Raw genomic sequence first — 19,590 nt, forward strand, 5'->3', positions numbered from 1 at the left:
TTGGTCAAACACTTTTTAACATCCATACATTAAAGGAAATTTAATTATAGTGGGCATAATTAACTATTCTGTTAAGGTTTTTCTCATTTGTATTGCTTAAATATTTACAATAATATTGCAAACAAATTTTCTATAGTGGCGGCCTCCATGTGCAGAAAGATATTGGCGGCGTTAGTTTTTTTTTTTTTGTAATTTGCTCAGTGATTTGTGCACCAAGGTTAGGTTAGGTTAGGTTAGGTGGCAGCCCGATGTATCAGGCTCACTTAGACTATTCAGTCCATTGTGATACCACATTGGTGAACTTCTCTCTTATCACTGAGTGCTGCCCGATTCCATGTTAAGCTCAATGACAAGGGACCTCCTTTTTATAGCCGAGTCCGAACGGCGTTCCACATTGCAGTGAAACCACTTAGAGAAGCTTTGAAACCCTCAGACATGTCACCAGCATTACTGAGGTGAGATAATCCACCGCTGAAAAACTTTTTGGTGTTCGGTCGAAGCAGGAATCGAACCCACGACCTTGTGTATGCAAGGCGGGCATGCTAACCATTGCACCACGGTGGCTCCCGTTCTTGTGCACCAAGAACACTTTGCAGAATTGAAGATGCCATATTTTTCATGCAATAAATTTGGTAAAATTCACTTTTCTTAGCCCATTGATTTTGTAAAAGTTATAATTTAATTGCCTTATATTTTCAAAAAGACCTTTGATTTGTTTAGGAAAGCGGATAGTATTCACAAAAATCAAAGGTAATTTTGCTTAAAACTTTTTTGTGTTAACTTTTAAAAATTGTGGCAACATTATGCTTTCGAACACACTGAAAATCAGCTGATTAAAACAACCCCAAAATTTATACACCAACCAGAGGAAATTTCGGTTCAAATTTTAGATGGATTTTTAAAATCGTGGTTTCTGACATATATAAGTGACTTTCCCAATAAAATTTGCAAATATTTATAAAAAACATATTAAAGTTTCAGAATCTGTTATTTATTTGTTATAAAAACTTCTAACTTTGCATACGATGGCTGTACACTAAGCCTACACAAAAGAAATGTTCGTGTACATTTTTCAGGTCTATGACGGTGTATAGTGTTGGCCAGAACACCTTTTAAGTGTGACATCATACGTATCTTGTACATGTGTGTACCAGAACAGACACGAATGTTTATGCACGGACGAAAAAGATTGTTTTTCATACCCTGATTGAGCAGTCTGTTAAATTTTTTTTTTCTGAATAAAACATTTTAATTTGTGTTCCCAATACATTTTCGCTTGTTATATGAAATACTTTTAGTGAAAAATATTTATTTGGTAAATTCAAGCTTAAGACCCTAGCAGTCATAGCTTACAATTATATTTATAATTTTATTGTAAATGTAATTAATTGATAAATAAATAAATAAATATTTGGTAAATTTATATAAAAGTTTCCATATTTTTGCCTATTTTATAAAAAACAAAATTTTTCAATAATTTTATTTTTTACTTCAGTACTTCATATAATGTTTATGTACGGACGAAAAAGATTGGTTTTCATAGGTTTGGGTGTAAAAATTATATGTTTGGAACTCAAAATTTTTAATACAATATTTTTAAGTGCAAGTATATTATGTTCATAAACTAGCATAACATGTTTGGGACCTATATATTAATATGTTAGGTTAGGTTAGGTTAAGTGGCAGCCCCATGTATCAGGCTCACTTAGACTATTCAGTCCATTGTGATACCACATTGGTGAACTTCTCTGTTATCACTGAGTGCTGCCCGATTCCATGTTATGCTCAATGACAAGGGACCTCCTTTTTATAGCCGAGTCCGAACGGCGTTCCACATTGCAATGAAACCACTTGGAGAAGCTTTTAAACCCTCAGTAATGTCTCCAGAATAATCCACCGCTGAAAAAATTTTGGTGTTCGGTCGAAGCAGGAATCGAACCCACGACCTTGTGTATGCAAGGCGGGCATGCTAACCATTGCACCACGGTGGCCCCCCAAAAATTAATATGTTAGAAGATATTATGTTTGGGACATAAACTGTTTGTAAATATAATATGCTTAGATGCAAACGTATATTAATTTAGAAATAGCTTTTAAACATATATTTGTTTAGAAAGAGTGACCTAAAGAGTATGCTGCAAGTAAAATAATGGAAGTAACCAATTGGCGCCTTAAAAATATATCCACACAAAGAAAATTTCATTAAAATTTTTTTCTACCAGTATATGCCCTAAGGAGAAACATAATATATTTGAACAATACAAACAATATTTTGTTAGAACCAATCCTGAAAATATATATGCTTAAAGCAAAATGTGTTTGGGGTATATGTTACATAAGTGATTTTTTCTTTTTTTTTTTTTTTGAGGGTGTGGATATAACACTTTTCCAAATAATATTGCTTTGTATAATATAGTTACTCACAAATATGGAATTCCCTGTTCAATCAATATTTTTATAATTGCTCAATTTCTATTGATAGTATTCGTGATATTTCCATGTCTGATAAAAACCACAATGCATAAAATTATTTACTATCATCGAGCAAGGTCAATGTAGTGAAATGATTTGAAGCTAATGAATATTCATGTCCAATTGCTTATACCTATGGCTCACAATTTTGATAGTTGAAATTCGCATCTATCACTAGAAATGGCGAAAACATAAATTTTCACATGTTAGCCTACTAATCTTTATGGCATCCAGAGTACCATTTCACAATCAAGTTGTGCACTGCGTGTTATCCATTTGATTTATCGCAAATTTCATATCAATGGCATATTTGAGATCCCGATCACATGTCCAGCAACAAATATCCTCTGTTTCGTGTTTTTAGTTTTCATTTTTTTTGTAGACTTTAGCCATCAAGCGACAAAGTGTAAAACACTGAAATGGGTTAAGAAATTTTTATACAAAAACTATGCCACTAAATATCTTTTTATTTTCGTCTACCCACTCTTATAAATATAGGTCATAAAATGCAAATGTTCTGTTCAATGGTTTTTATGTGCATCCATCGACTTTATATCAAATGTCATAGGAAATACGTAGATAAAACAAATTTATGGTTTTCCATTTCAAATCGATCCAGTATGTTTGCTTTTATTTATATTTTTTGTCTAACGATATAATTTTGTTCAATTTAAATTACGTATAGAAATTTGCATAGGTTATTAGAGTAGTCAGAAAATTTGATAAACTCATTGTGATACAGGGATGCGGGTTTTAATGGAGGGAAACCACTCCACCCCCTACGAATGGTAGTCAGTTGTATATTATAGTGGCGTGGGCGCTACGAATATGGGTATGAATAATAATCCCAATAATTATATGCGATACAACAACACGAAATTTCTATAATTTTTGGGGTCGTATTTCATTTGTTTTTTGGGTTTATTCTGCATAATGAAAATTGCCCCCAAAATTTCGTAATCAAAATGGGCCTTTAAAATTTATTTACTGATTTTAGAAATATGCATAGGTTATTTAGAAGTCGAAAAATTTGTTAAACTCATTATTTTTATACCCTCCAACATAGGATGGGGGTGTATTAACTTTGTCATTCCGTTTGTAGCACATTGAAATATTGCTCTAAGACCCCATAAAGTATATTTATTCTGGGTCGTGGTGAAATTCTGAGTCGATCTAAGCGTGTCCGTCCGTCCGTCTGTTGAAATCTCGCTAACTTCCGAACGAAACAAGCTATCGACTTGAAACTTGGCACAAGTACTTTTTATTGATGTAGGTGGGATAGTATTTCAAATGGGCCATATCGGTCCACTTTTACGTATAGCCCCCATATAAACGGACCCCCAAATTTAGTTTGCGAATCCTCTAAGAGAAGAGCAAAATTCATCCGATTCGGTTGAAATTTGGTACGTGATGTTAGTATATGATATCCAACAACCATGCAGGAATTGGTTCATATCAGTCCATAATTATATATAGCCCCCATATAAACCGATCCCCAGAGTTGACCTCCGGTGCCTTTTGGAAAAGCAAACTTCATCCGATCTGGTTAAAATTTGGTACAACCATGCCAAAAGTGGTCCATATCAGTCCATAATCATAAAGGGTGATACGGTCAAAATTTGGTCAAGGGAAAACGCCTGTAAATCGGTGAAATCGTTTATTTAAAAAATCAAACTAAATTTCTTTTTCAAGTTCAATTAGTATAAAATTCAGGAAAAATATTCAGTTAGGCTTTCGCTTTTCCAAATCCCAATTGACGGGCCTCACGCTTGACACCTGCCATCAGATTTTGTACAGCCACCTTGTCCACCTTCTTCGCCGCAGAAAGCCAGTTTGCCTTGAACTGCTGCTCGTCGTTAGCAGTTTTTTTGGCCTTCTTTAGGTTCCGCTTGACAATAGCCCAGTATTTCTCAATTGGGCGGAGCTCTGGCGTGTTGGGAGGGTTCTTGTCCTTGGGAACCATATGCACGTTGTTGGCGGGGTGCCACTCCATGGCCTTTTTACCGTAATGGCAAGATGCCAAATCCGGCCAAAATAGTACGGAACAACCGTGTTTCTTCAGGAAAGGCAGCATTCGTTTATTCAAACACTCTTTCACGTAAATTTCTTGGTTGACAGTCCCGGAAGCTATGAAAATGCTGCTTTTCAAGCCACAGGTACAGATGGCTTGCCAAACCAGATATTTCTTTGCGAACTTTGACAGTTTTATGTGCTTGAAAATATCTGCTATACTGTCCCGGAAGCTGCTTGTAGTCGGCTTTGACGTAGGTTTCGTCGTCCATTACCACGCAGTCAAACTTCGTCAGCATCGTCGTGTACAGCCTCCGGGATCGCGCTTTGGCCGTCGTATTTTGTTTATCATCGCGATTTGGAGTCACTACCTTCTTGTAAGACGATAGTCCGGCTCGTTGTTTGGCTCGATGCACGGTTGTAGACGATACACCCAGCTTATTTGCGGCATCTCGGAGAGAGAGGTTAGGGTTTCGCTTGAAACTACCGGCAAATCTCTTTGTCGTCTCAGCGGCTTCCGGTTTTCGATTTCCCCCCGATCCAGACTTCCTGGCTGTCGACAAACGTTCCCCAAACACTTTAATTACATTTATAACAGTTGATTTGGCAACTTTTATCGATTTTGCCAGCTTTGCGTGCGAGTAGCTCGGATTTTCGCGATGTGCGAGCAAAATTTTGATACGCTGCTCTTCTTGCTTGGACGGCATTTTGACAACTGAAGAGTGAATTCCAAAATAAAAATAGGAGCAACAATCTACACACACACACCTTCAAAATGAGGGGTGTTTTTTAAATGCAAAATTGAAAGAAATACGTCAAGTTTATATTAACCAAATTTTGAACGTATCACCCTTTATATAGCACCCATATAAACCGATCCCGAGGTTTGGTTTTGGAGGCTCTTGGAGGAGCAAATTTCATCCGAGTACATTGTGCTAGTATATGGCCGTTAACAACCATGCTTACCTAGGCCCATATCGGTCTATAGTTATATATAGCCCTCAGATAAATCGATCCCCAATCACACAAAAATTGGTCCGTATCAAGTTCTAATTTTATATAGCCCCCATATTTCAATTCTGGCTCTCTTCGTACCGTGCAAAAGTCCATATCGATTCGTAATTATTTGTAAACGTACCTATATATACCTTTTTTGTCTAATATATACCACGTATGGACTAACTCACAATTTAGAAAACGATGTTAAGAAGTTTTAAGATACCACAACCCAAGTAATTCGATTGTGGATGACAGTCTTTCGTAGGAGTTTCTACGCAATCCATGGTGCAGGGTACATAAGATTCGCCCTGGCCGAACTTGCGGCCGTATATACTTGTTATTTATTTATTTATTTATTACATTTACAATAAAATTATAAATATAATTGTTAGCTTTGACTGACTGAAAAATATTTGGAAGTTGTTCTAAAGGCACAACTTAAAACACACTTCCAAAAATGTCCACACAAAAAAGTTCTTTATTTTAACTACCCAGGAGCTTCCTTTGATTTTATTTTGTTACCCACTGTTGTTTATAAAAAAAGTTTATAAATACTGGCATTTAATATGATATGACTTACTGAGATATTAAAAAAAACCTATATATCTTTCTATAGTTTCATGAATAGTTATACATTTCAAATACCAACTATGAATGAATAAATGACATTGACGCTGCAAATTTGAATATATAAAATTTGACAAAGTGCACTTTGTATTGTTTGAAAACTAAACTAAAATATTTCAAAGCAATTATATATTTATTTATATTTTGCCATTTATTTTTTTTCTTTATTTTTTGAAATGTTCTCTTTTTTTGGTGAATAGGCTCAGACGATAGAAGATACCATTAACGAATTTCACTTTGATATTTTGTTGTCATAGAAATGCAATGATAAACGGCAACTAAAAATTGAAACAAATAAAGGGTGATTCTTTTGAGGTTAGGATATTCATGCATTAGTATTTGACAGATCACGTGGGATTTCAGACATGGTGTCAAAGAGAAAGATGCTCAGTATGCTTTGACATTTCATCATGAATAGACTTACTAACGAGCCACAACGTCGAATTTTCAGTGAATGGGCCCTAGAAAAGTTGGCAGAAAATCCGCTTTTTTATCGACAAATTTTGTTCAGCGATGAGGCTCATTTCTGGTTGAATGGCTACGTAAATAAGCAAAATTGCCGCATTTGGAGTGAAGAGCAACCAGAAGCCGTTCAAGAACTGCCCATGCATCCCGAAAAATGCACTGTTTGGTGTGGTTTGTACGCTGGTGGAATCATTGGACCGTATTTTTTCAAAGATGCTGTTGGACGCAACGTTACGGTGAATGGCGATCGCTATCGTTCGATGCTAACAAACTTTTTGTTGCCAAAAATGGAAGAACTGAACTTGGTTGACATGTGGTTTCAACAAGATGGCGCTACATGCCACACAGCTCGCGATTCTATGGCCATTTTGAGGGAAAACTTCGGAGAACAATTCATCTCAAGAAATGGACCGGTAAGTTGGCCACCAAGATCATGCTATTTGACGCCTTTAGACTATTTTTTGTGGGGCTACGTCAAGTCTAAAGTCTACAGAAATAAGCCAGAAACTATTCCAGCTTTGGAAGACAACATTTCCGAAGAAATTCGGGCTATTCCGGCCGAAATGCTCGAAAAAGTTGCCCAAAATTGGACTTTCCGAATGGACCACCTAAGACGCAGCCGCGGTCAACATTTAAATGAAATTATCTTCAAAAAGTAAATGTCATGGACCAATCTAACGTTTCAAATAAAGAACCGATGAGATTTTGCAAATTTTATGCGTTTTTTTTTTTAAAAGTTATCAAGCTCTTAACAAATCACCCTTTAGTATAGAAAGACACTTTTTCCATATTATAATTAAGTTGAATTACGTAGGCACAAACAGGGAAATAAATTCAGCTAGGTGTAAAAAAAAAAAATAAAAAGCTTTATTAGTTTTCATAGTCCGTTTGATGAAGCCCTAAATGTAGGACTATTCTGTTAAATTGAACTGTATATAATTTCACTAAGTGGGGACATGTACTATAATATGAATTAAAATGTTTAATTAAATAAAATGAATGGTTTAAAAAAAAAAATTATCCACTATGTCTCCGGTTCAATTTTTATACCATCCACCATAGGATGGTATATTAACTTTGTCATTCCGTTTGTAACACATCGAAATATTGCTCTAAGACCCCATAAAGTATATATATTCTGGGTCGTGGTGAAATTCTGAGTCGATCTGAGCATGTCCGTCCGTCCGTCCGTCTGTTGAAATCACGCAAACTTCCGAACAAAATAAGCTATCGACTTGAAACTTTGTACAATTAGTTGTTATTGATGTAGGTCGGATGGTATTGCAAATGGGCCATATCGGTCCACTTTTACGTATGGCTCCCATATAAACGGACCCTCAACTATGGCTTGCAGACCATCTAAGACAAGCAAATTTCATCCGATCCGGCTGAAATTTGGTACGTGGTGTTAGTATATGGTCTCTAATGACCATGCAGAAATTGGTCCACATCGGTCCATAATTATATATAGCCCCCATATAAACCGACCACCAGATTTGATCTCCGGAGCCTCTGGGAAGACCAAAATTCATCTGATTCAGTTGATATTTGGTACGTGGTGTTAACATATGGCCTCAAACACCCATGCAAAAATTGGTCGAAATCGGTCCATAATTATATATAGCCCCCATATAAACCGATCCCAAGATTTGACCTCCGGAGCCCCTTGGAAGAGCAAAATTCATCCGATTCGGTAGAAATTTGGTACGTAATGTTAGTATATGATATCCAATAACCATGCTGGAATTGGTTGATATCAGTTCATAATTATATATAGCCCCCATATAAACTGACCACCAGATTTGACCTTCGGAGCCTCTTGGAAGACCAAAATTCATCTGATTCAGTTGAAATTTGGTACGTGGTGTTAAAATATGGCCTCAAAAACCCATGCACAAATAGATCGAAATCGGTCCATAATTATATATAGCCCATATAAACCGATTCCCAGATTTGTCCTCCGGAGCCCCTTGGAAGAGCAAAATTCATCCGATTCGGTTGAAATTTGGTACGTGATGTTAGTATATGGTATCCAACAACCATACAGGAATTGGTTCATATCAGTTCATAATTATATATAGCCCCCATATAAACCGATCCCCAGATTTGACCTCTGGTGCCTTTTGGAGAAGCAAAATTCATCCGATCTAGTTGACATTTGGTACGTGGTGGTAGTATATGATGTGTAACAAGCCAAAAGTGGTCCATATCAGTCCATAATCATATATAGCCCCCATATAAACCGATCCCTAGATTTGGTTTTGGAGCCTCTTGAAGGAGCAAATTTCATCCGAGTCAGTTGAAATTTGGTACATTGTGCTGGTATATGGCCGTTAACAACCATGCCTAACTAGGTCCATATCGGTCTATAGCCCTCATATAAATCGATCCCCAATCACACAAAAATTGGTCCATATCAAGTTCATAATTGTATATAGCCCCCATATTTCAATTCTGGCTCCCTACGTACCGTGCAAAAGTCCATATCGATTCGTAATTATTTGTAGACTTACCTACTCATACCTTTTTTGTCTAATATATACCACGTATGAACTAACTCACAATTTAGAAAACGAAGTTAAGAAGTTTTAAGATACCACAACCCAAATAATTCGATTGTGGATGACAGTCTTTCGTAGAAGTTTCTACGCCATCCATTGTGGAGGGTACATAAGATTCGGCCTGGCCGAACTTACGGCCATACATACTTCTTTGAAATATCTTAGTGAAAATCCATGACAATTAGGTGAATATCAAAAATGCATATATGTTTCAAGAATGCATATATGAAAACAAAATGTCTTCAGTGTCAGAGAAACCCATCTTCTATGCTAATCCCCATTCATATTTTAAGGACATAAATTCTTTGTGCTCAAGACAATATATATATTTTTTTTTTCAGAGCACAAAACACTATTGTTCGCCTCAACCAGATATTAAAATAAACTCCTTAGCTTTTGATTAATCCTTCCTCATTAAACCACAGTCTAATTAACTGAACCACAAAAAGAAATTCTTATCTTGTCTTATCGTAAAAGAAAGCCGAAAATAAACAAAGAATAACTCAAGGTCATGTTCCTTAGATACAAAGTTTTTCATTAAATTCGTTATAGTCGAAATTTCCAGATGAATTATTATTAAAAGAAGCAGAAAATTTAGCATTATAATTATTATGCTCATTTTGACAACAAGGTAAGAGGGCATACTTCAAGCACAATTAATGAGGTGAGTAATGTAGGTGTTATCACTTGTAAACGATTTTGTAGCTGTGGTAACCATGTGAAAATACTCTATTGGGGAGAGAATCTAAAAATATTCAGAGAATTTAATATGGCAAAATTTAGATTATAAAACAGGTAATGATTCAAATGTAGGCATAACTCAGTTTATTGTATAGCATACAGGGTGGCCGATATATATTTCAAATAATCTTGCTGTAATTTATAAACCTCTCGTCGGACAGCTGGAAAATTTATTCCATGTAAAGTTCATTTTATGGTTTACAATCGTACAAAAGCATTTTGAATTGATATTACATTCTGAAATATAAATATTCGTAATGGAATTCAAGTGTGATAGTGTGATATCTGTATATATAGCTGGAAGGACGACAAGGCTCATACACGATAGCCACTTATCTATCGTGTATGAGCCTTGTCGTAGCTAGGGGAACTGTGCCACCACCAAAAATGTCCCCCTAATAAATTATCGAAAGCCTTAATTTTTGCCGACTACCATACAAAAATCGTAAAGTTTTGAATAATGTATAAAAAGGTTTAGAACCGAAGACTCGTGAGTTCGGGAGTCGAAATAAGATCCAGAAATGTAAAACCAAGTCATAAATATAACATACTAGCGTAACCCGGCCCGCTTCGCTGCGCCTTCCGAAGTAGTGTTGTAAATTCTGATTACTTTTGACTACTCGTTACTATTCGTTACTTTTGAATTGAGTACTCGTTACAACTCGTTACTTTTAAAAAAAAATTAAAAAAGACATTGTGGGCAATTTTTTTTCTTCTTTTTAAAATTAAAAAACGGTATAGAAAAGCAGATTATAACTTCGTATTCAATATTCGGTATTTTTTCGTCAGGGTATATCTAGATGGCATTGTGTATTACTGATGCTTGCAATTTTCAAACTTTTTAAATCCACCATTATCCACCATTGACAGTGGATACAAATATTTAGCGATCATTTTTATCGTGAGACCCAATGTTGGAATCTTCCATGGGTTTTTGAATAAGCTTGGGCCCTTCTCTGAAAACAATTGGATTGAACCAGCTGAAATCAACGACATTATTATTCATACTATTTGCATGAGACGTGATCCATGTGATTCTTTAAATTAAAGCTCCCACCTACACCCAATGCAATTTTTTTTCAAATTCAAACGTTTTTAAGAAATCAGATAAATTTTTCACTTTCTTCAAATATGAAGCCATATATCCTTTTCGTGTCATTTTAACTGATAAAACGATTTTCGAAAACTTCAATTAATACTTTCCAAGAAGTCAAGAATTTTACTTCCAAACCGCCAACTTACTTACCGTTAGAAGAAAAAAACTGGCATTGAAGATATTGAGTACTCATTTTCTCGTAACGAGTACTCAAAAAATTAGTCAGTAACGAGTACTTGTAATCAAATACTCGTTACTTTCCCAACACTATTCCGAAGCGTATTTGGAGGAACATTTTGCGTTAACTTAGTCAACTATATCCTTCGTGCTGAAGACAAATTCGAAAAGATTTGAATTCTTTTAAACAAATCGGACTACTTGATTTTTCGTTTATAGGTACAAATACGGCGGGAGAGGGTGTACCTTCTTCTATATATCTTGTGAATTTTAAGTGTGGTTTCTCAAGGAAAGGTATCCTTCTCCTCAACATATCTGAAAATTAAGCATTATATTATAATTATAATAACATACAAAGAATTACTGTTTCCCATCCAATAAATCGGAAAAAGCAAAAGTAGTAAAAAATTTTACCACATTAACATTTGGAAAATAATTCACCCTCTACGTTGGCTGCCAATTCCATGTAAATTTAAGTTCTTTTAAAAAGAAGTCTGGCAGAAGCCTGTGCAAAAATCATAAAATTATGTACCGAGTTCCCATTTACGGACAACCCTCTACTTTTAACTTAAGAAAAAAAAAAAAAAAACAAACGGACAAAAGGGAAGAAGTCTGGAAGAAAGAAGCCTGTGCAAAAATCATAAAATTATATACCGAGTTCCCATTTACGGACAACCCTCCACTTTCAATTTAAGAGAAAAAACCGACAAAAGGGAACTCTCTCCCCACCTTCGCTCCACTCTGACCTGATATCGGACTATCACGTACCCTATATTAATTTCGCAACTACTCAATGGTCCCTATAAATTCTATCGCAGTAAATCGACAAAGTTTATTTCAATTTTCCCCTTCCCCAACCAGATATCGAAAAATCATATATTAATTTAAAAATCATGTATAAATTGCATTACCTCCTCCCACGTTCCTGTAAATTTCAAGTAGATCGGAGATGTTTAATTTTTGCTCTATTGTTTTAAAGGGACGTCACTTTCCCCGATACAATATCACCACCCCTAACCTTCCCTGAAAATTCTTGAAACTTTCCTTCAAGTGTGGGGCAATGAAGGTTGCCTCTTCATTTATAACCTTTTCCCCCGCTTCCTTTGTAAATTTCAAGAAAACTTAAATTTTTTTATATTTCATGTTAGCCTGATACCGAAACAGGCAATTGACGTCCAAATGCATTATATCTAATTATACAATTATTTTTCGAGCTTTATGGACAGATATAGATTAAGGAACATGGTTAATAGAGCCATTTTTTTTTTGTGCAGTTTTAGAGGAGGACCTCCTCCCCGACCAAATGTCGAAAAGCGTATCTTTTGTAAACGTCCCAGAAAATGCCAAGCAAATTATAAGCCTAAAGGGGCGGCCTCTCTTCCGTCCAAAAATCACAAAATCAGGTATCAACTATTACGGTTGACAGAGGTTACGATCTCTCCCCAGTCCTCTGTAAATTTCAAGTAACTCGGTAAAGTTTAATTGTTTCTCTGTATGTACATAAGAGAAGCGGATGTCTCCCTATGCCCTTTTATTTTTATTAAAAAATCAGGAACCTGATATAAATTTCATAACCTCACCCATTTTTCCGTAAAATTTCAGCCGGGGGAGTTTAGTTTTGTTTTCACTGTACTTTAAAAAAAAGTCGGGCAAAGGGGTGGCCCCCCTCCCCGACCAAATATCGAAAAATAATGTAGCGGATTTTTGTCTAGATGCCAACCCCAACATTCAATGAAAATTTCATGCAAATCGCATAATTTTGTTCCAAGTTTCAAAAAGTAAGGCAAGGGGGAGGTCCCCCTCCCCGACCGCATATGAAATCATCAGGTACCCCATATTAATTCCATAACCTCACCGCATGTTCTCTTTAAATCTCAGATAATTTAGAGAATTTTAGTTTTTTCACTGTACTTTAAAAAAAGTCGAACAAAGGGGAGGTCCCCCTCCGCCACCAAATATCGAAATATAAAGTAGCGGATCTTTGTCTAGTTGCCAACCCCAAACTTCAATGAAAATTTCAAGCAAATCGGTCAACTTTGGTCCAATTTTCAAAAAGTCCGACAAAGGGGAGGTCTCCCTCCGCGACCAGGTGTCAAAAAATGAGGTACCCTATTTTCACCACATGAAGGTCCCCTATGATCTCTGAAAGTTTCAAGTAAATCGGTTCAGCCGTTTCGGAGCCAACTCGGTTCATACAAACAAACAAACAAACAAACATAGATTGAATTTTATATATATATAGATGTAGGGGATGCATTAAATATTATCCGATAAAAACTGTGACCATTTTTATTTGAGTAGCTTAAAAGACATCGGGGGAATTCAAGGTAAATACAGCCGGTCAAAAAAATACAAAAAATGGGAGATATCTTCATTAGAGTCATTCAAGAACGACTCGGAAAAATTAAAAAAAAAACGATCTTTTATCTTACATTAATAACAGCTGTAATGAAAAATCTGGCTGGAGGCGTAGCCACCCCTAATGAAATTTCTTAGCCAAAATATTGATTCGCTTGCACGAAAGTTGTCAGTCACTAAATTTGGTACAGGTACAACCGATGGTAAGGGAATGGGAAAAGGCCGTTAAGGGCGATGGTTTCTCTCCGCTCGTACTCACCGTGAGGTCTAAATAAATGCCAAATATTATCTGAAAATGTCCTATAGACAGTATTAAGGTCCTGATCAAACAAACGTTTTGGCCCCAAACAATTCCAACAGGACTCAGCACCATTGCACTTAGCACGCGTCAAGCAAAAAAAAAATTAAAAAGAGGTTCTCCCCAAATTTTCTATAGAACAGTGGCCACCGGAATCTGCGAATCTGAATTCGTTGGACTTTTACGCTTGGAACATTTTGGAGCATGTTCACAGACAGAGGAAGTTCATGGCTAGATAAACTCAATGGCCGTCCTTGAGCATTATTGCACCATGTGTATATCTCACCTCCTTTTGGGTGTTGCAAACATATGAACTAACTTATAATACCATGTTCAACAGTGAACGCAAGCGAATCGTCAAAACTTAAAGAAGACAGCATGGCTTCTCTTTATTCCACGTCATTTAAAAGCTGGCAAAATGAAGTATTTGGACTAGAAACAGACACAGGATTTTATTTTGAGGCCTCAAATGCTAATTTATAATTCTACTCAGCTTGGCTAAGACGTTTTCTACAATTGTTAAATCGTGAGGATTCAGGGCTAACTGTTCATTACATATGTCGACAATATATCCCACAAATGTAGAAATTATGAAGATGGACCACCTTCATATTGATCTACCATCCATTTCATTACTTGAGTAGTTAGAAGTAAATTTTCGTTCATTAATACATGGTGACAGAGCTACCATTTTCATTTCTCGAGCATTTAGAAGATAATATCTTGGTGATGTATCTCGAAGTCTTAATTTTATTGCAGATCGCAAGCTAGTATAACAAAAAATTTTTATTTTGTTTATACCCTCCACCAAAAGGGGGTATATTAATTTTGTCATTCCGTTTGAATTACATCGAAATGTTGCTCTAATACCCCATAAAGTATATATATTCTGGGTCATGGTGAGATTCTGAGTCGATCTAAGCATATCCGTCCGTTCATCTTTTGAAATCACGTTAACTTTCTAACGAAACAAGCTATCGACTTGAAACTTGGCATATATAGTTGCTATTGATGTAGGTCAGATGGTACTGCAAATGCGCCATATCGGACCACTTTTACGTATAGCCCCCATAAAAACCGATCCCCAGATTTGGCTTACGGATCCTCTTGGGGGAGCAAAATTCATCCGATTAGGTTGAATGGTACATGGTGTTAGTATATGGTCTCGTGTATAAATTTATCCATATCGGTCCATAATTATATATAGCCCCCATATAAACCTATTCTCAGATTTGACCTCCGGATCCTGTAGGTAGAGCAAACTTCTTTCGATTCGGTTGAAATTTGGTACATGGTGTTAGTATATGGTCTCTAACAATCGTGCATAAATTGGTCCATATCGGTCCATAATTATATATATCCCCCATATAAACCGATCCCCAGATTTGACCTCCGGAGCCTCTTGGAGGAGCAAAATTCGTCCGATCTAGTTGAAATTTAGTACGTGGTGTTGGTATATGGTTTCTAACAACCATGCAAAAATTGGTCCATATCGGTCCTTAATCATATATAGCCCCCATATAAATCTATCCTCAGATTTGACCCACGGATCCTGTTGGAAGAGCAAACTTCATCCGATTCGGTTGAAATTTGATACATTATGTTAGTATGTGGCAAACCATGGCAAACTTGGTCATTATCGGTCAATAGTTATATATAGCCCTCAGATAAACCGATCCCCAATCACACAAAAATTGGTCCATATCGGTTCATAATTGTATATAGCTCCCATATAAAACGATCCCATATTCCAGTTCTGGACCTTTAATTTGTTGTCAAATATATACCACATATGGACTAACTTATAATTTAGAAGACGGTGTTAAGAAGTTTTAAAATACCTGGCCATCGGTAAGCATTACCACAATCACAATATTTAGTAGAAGTTTCTACGCAATCCATGGTGGAGGGTACATATGATTCGGCCTGGCCGAACATTCGGCCGTATATACTTGTTATAACTCGCTTTATTCATATTTTTAATGGGGAATTTTTAACTTTGTCATTCCGTTTGTAACACATCGAAATATTGATCTAAGACCCCATAAAGTATATATTTATATTCTGGGTTGTGGTGAAATTCTGAGTCGATCTGAGCATGTCCGTCCGTCTGTTGAAATCACGCTATCTTCCGAACGAAACAAGCTATCGACTTGAAACTTGGCACAAGTAGTTGTTATTGATGTAGGTCCGATGGTATTGCAAATGGGCTATATCGGTCCACTTTTACGTATAGCCCCCATATAAACGGACCCCCAAATTTGGATTGTGATTGCTCTAAGAGAAGCAAATTTCATCCGATCGGGCTGAAATTTGGTACATGGTGTTGATATATGGTCTCTAATAACCATGCAAAAATTGGTCCACATCGGTTAATAATTATATATAGCCCCCATATAAATCGATCCCCCGACTTGGCTTGCGGAGCCTCTAAGAGAAGCAAATTTCATCCGATCCGGCTGAAATTTGGTACATGGTGTTGGTATATGTTCTCTAATGACCATGCAAAAATTGGTCCACATCGACCCATAATTATATATAGCCCCCATATAAGCCGATCCCCAGATTTGACCTCCGGAGCCTCTTAGAGGAGCAAAATTCATCCGATGCGGTTGAAATTTGGTACGTGGTGGTAGTATATGGTATCTAACAACCATGCAGGAATTGGTTCATATCGGTCCATAATTATATATAGCCCCCATATAAATCGATCCCCAGATTTGTCCTCCGGAGCCTCTTGGAGGAGCAAAATTCATCCGATCCGGTTGAAATTTGGAACATGGTGTTAGAATGTGGTCTCTAACAAACACGCAAGAATTGGTCCATATCGGTCCATAATTATATATAGCCCCCATATAAACCGTTCCCCAGATTTGATCTCCGGAGCCTCTTGGAGGAGCAAAATTCATCCGATACGGTTGAAATTTGCAACGTGGTGTTAGTATAAGGCCGCTAATAACCATGCCAAAATTGATCCGTATCGGTCTATAGTTATATATAGCTGATCCCCAATCACACAAAAATTGGTCCATATCGGTTCATAATCATGGTTGCCACTCGAGCTAAAAATAATCTACAAAATTTTATTTTGATAGAAAACATTGTCATAATGTTATTTCTATAGAAAATTTTGTCAAAATTTTATTTCTATAGAAAATTTAGTCAAAATTTTATTTTTATAGAAAATTTTGACAAAATTTTATTTCTATAGAAAATTTTGTAAAAATTGTATTTCTATAGAAAATTTTGTCAAAATTTTATTTCTATAGAAAATTTTGTCAAAATTTTATTTCTATAGAAAATTTTGTCAACATTTTATTTCTGTAGAAAATTTTTTCCAAATTTTATTTCTGTAGAAATTTTTTTCCAAATTTTACTTCTATAGAAAATGTTGTCAAAATTTTATTTTGTCAAACTTTTTTTTTCTATAGAAACTTTCAACTTAATTATGTACGTATTTAATCGGCCTTTTTAGTTTAATATATACCACGTATGGACTATGTGGTATATATTACGGTGTTAGGAAGTTTTAAGATTCCTTGCCATCGGCTTCAGTAGAAGTTTCTACGCAATCCATGGTGGAGGGTACATAAGCTTGGACCTGGCAGAACTTACGGCCGTATATACTTGTTTTTAATTTTTTTTTAATTTTACTGATTTTCAACAGAAAACTTTTTTTTGTAGAATTTTGTCAACAATTTATTTGGATTTTTGGTGACGAAATCGTCCTAATTTGGGAACAAGAGCCAGAAAAATACCGGCAAAACTTGTCACATCACCACTTTCATATATCTGACCATAGTATTCACATATTGGACATGATCGCTAGTCCATTTCAAGAAGTTCCTATGAAGTATGTTATGTCAAATATGTATGTGGTAAATTTCCATCAATATCTGACCAAGTACATTGTTGTGTCCAATAGTAAACACTCTCAATCGCCATAGATTATGCACATAAATGTCTGGGTTATAGTCATTTAAGTTTTCCACTTACATTTGCCAACAACTTTGCAGACATGACCCGATTACTTTATGCTCTTAAGTAGGGTACATGTCGTGAATTACACTTATTTGAACTTTGGTTTATTTGTACTGTCTGCTCAATAATTTGTTGTTGTATTCAATGGTCTGGTGGGAAGTGACACTTGTTTCGATTTTCTTTTTTCTTAATGATGGAATTTCTATGTTTTTTATATTAAAATTATTTTGTTTTCTATCATCAGATATAAATGATTTTTGCACGGATTGCGAGTTTTATCAAAATTTTATTTCTATAGAAAATTTTGTCAAAATTTTATTTCTATAGAAAATTTTGTTAAAATTTTATTTCTACAGAAAATTTTCTTAAAATTTTATTTCTATAGAAAATTTTGTCAAAATTTTATTTCTATAGAAAATTTTGTCAAAATTTTATTTCTGTAGAAAATTTTTTCAAAATTTTATTTTTATTTCTATAGAAAATTTTGTCAAAATTTTATTCCTATGGAAAATTTTGTAAAATTTTTTATTTCTGTAGAAAATTTTATTTCTGTAGAAAGTTTTTAACATTTTATTTCTGTAGAAAATTTTGTCAAAATTTTATTTCTATTGAAAATGTTGTCAAAATTTTATTTCGATAGAAAATTTTGTCAAAATTTTATTCCTATAGAAATTTTTTTCAAAATTTGATTTCTTTAGAAAATGTCAAAATTGTGTTTCTATGGAAAATTTTTTATTTCTGTAGAAATTTTTTTTAATTTTATTTCTATAGAAACTTTTTTCAAAATTTTATTTTTATTTCTATAGAAAATTTTGTCAAAATTTTATTCCTATGGAAAATTTTGTAAATTTTTTTTATTTCTGTAAAAAATTTTGTCAAAATTTTATTTCTATTGAAAATTTTGTTAAAATTTTATTTTTACAGAAAATTTTGTCAAAATTTTATTTCTATAGAAAATTTTGTCAAAATTTTATTCCTATATAAAATTTTGTAAAACTTTTTATTTCTCTGGAAAATTTTGTAAAAATTTTATTTCTATAGAAAATTTGTAACATTTTATTTCTATAGAAAATGTTGTAAAAATTTTATTTTTGTCTATACAAATTTTATCAAAATTTTATTTCTAAAGAAAATTTTGTCAAAATTTCATTTCTATAAAAAATTTTGTAAAAATTTTATTTTTATTTTTATAGAAAATTTTGTCAAAATTTTATTTCTATAGAAAATTTTTTCAAAATTTTATTTCTATAGAAAATTTTGTCAAAATTTTATTTGTATAGAAAATGTTATCAAAATTTTATTTCTACGGACATTTTTTTTAATTTTTTTATTTCAGTAGAAAATTTTATTTCTATAGAAACCTTTTTAAAAATTTTATTTATATTGAAAATTTTGTCAAAATTTTACTTCTATAGAAAATTTTGTCTAAATTTCATTTCTAGAAAAAATTTTGTAAAAGTTTTATTTCTATATAAAATTTGTAAAAAATTTATTTTTATAGAAAATCTTGTCAACATTTTATTTTATAAAAAATTTTGTCAACATTTTATTTGTATAGAAACCTTTTTCAAAATTTTATTTATATTGAAAATGTTGTCAAAATTTTATTTCTATAGAAAATGTTGTCAAAATTTAATTTCTAGAAAAAATTTTGTAAAAGTTTTATTTCTATACAAAATTTGTAAAAAAATTTATTTCTATAGAAAATTTTGTCAACATTTTATTTTATAAAAAATTTTGTCAACATTTTATTTCTATAGAAAATTTTGTCAAAATTTTATTTCTATAGAAAATTTTGTCAAAAT

At 34.2% G+C, this 19,590-nt stretch overlaps 1 long non-coding RNA gene across 1 annotated transcript; it reads left to right on the plus strand.

The window, feature by feature from the left end:
- On the plus strand, nt 1–1,075 carry LOC142238091 (uncharacterized). Its single transcript, XR_012722642.1, has 2 exons — nt 1–217; nt 585–1,075. It is a non-coding gene; the product is annotated as an uncharacterized LOC142238091 (long non-coding RNA).
- The last annotated feature ends 18,515 nt before the right edge of the window (nt 1,076–19,590 follow it).

Source organism: Haematobia irritans, chromosome 1 (assembly GCF_050003625.1).
Source record: "Haematobia irritans isolate KBUSLIRL chromosome 1, ASM5000362v1, whole genome shotgun sequence".
In the NCBI taxonomy this organism is placed as follows: domain Eukaryota; kingdom Metazoa; phylum Arthropoda; class Insecta; order Diptera; family Muscidae; genus Haematobia; species Haematobia irritans.